The sequence below is a fragment of the Dendrobium catenatum genome, unplaced genomic scaffold (genome assembly GCF_001605985.2).
Source record: "Dendrobium catenatum unplaced genomic scaffold, ASM160598v2 fragScaff_scaffold_1608, whole genome shotgun sequence".
Classification (NCBI taxonomy): Eukaryota; Viridiplantae; Streptophyta; class Magnoliopsida; order Asparagales; family Orchidaceae; genus Dendrobium; species Dendrobium catenatum.
In genome coordinates this window covers 3,506,683-3,507,246 of record NW_021320070.1, presented here as the reverse complement: position 1 = coordinate 3,507,246, position 564 = coordinate 3,506,683, and positions in this window count along the sequence as shown.

Here is a 564-nt window from a genome sequence, read left to right as displayed (position 1 = left end):
TTTGTGTTTTTATATAATACCATCATTTCAATTTATATATAATATATAATAATATAATAAAATAAGAATATATTAAAGCATCAACACATCCTCACATAATTTATTTTCTTTTAAAAGATGAAAGAGGAATAGGCCCTAAAAGCTATCTTAGAACGTGTTAACTTATTTGACAAAATTTAAAAATTATTGTCAACATTCTCTGCTTTAATTTCGTATATATCAGATTTATGCCTTTGAACAATAATTTCAAAAAAAACATAAAAGAAAATATTTGAGAAATTTCTTCATAATCATTCACATATTTACATATTTTATACATCACCAAAAATCTTATTGATCGAGCACAACTATTGATGCATTATTGGATTGAAAACATTCAAAATTAAATTCATGATCATCTAAAGTCTCATTTCAATAAATATATATTCAAACTGAAACTCTCAATAAGTCTCAATTAGACAAATCTAGTGAGTTCAAGATCACTTAATTCTAACTTTAGTAAGGAATTTAAATGTCGAAGAAATAGCCTATAATCGAGGGAATCAATACAAGTCGTTCAATGGA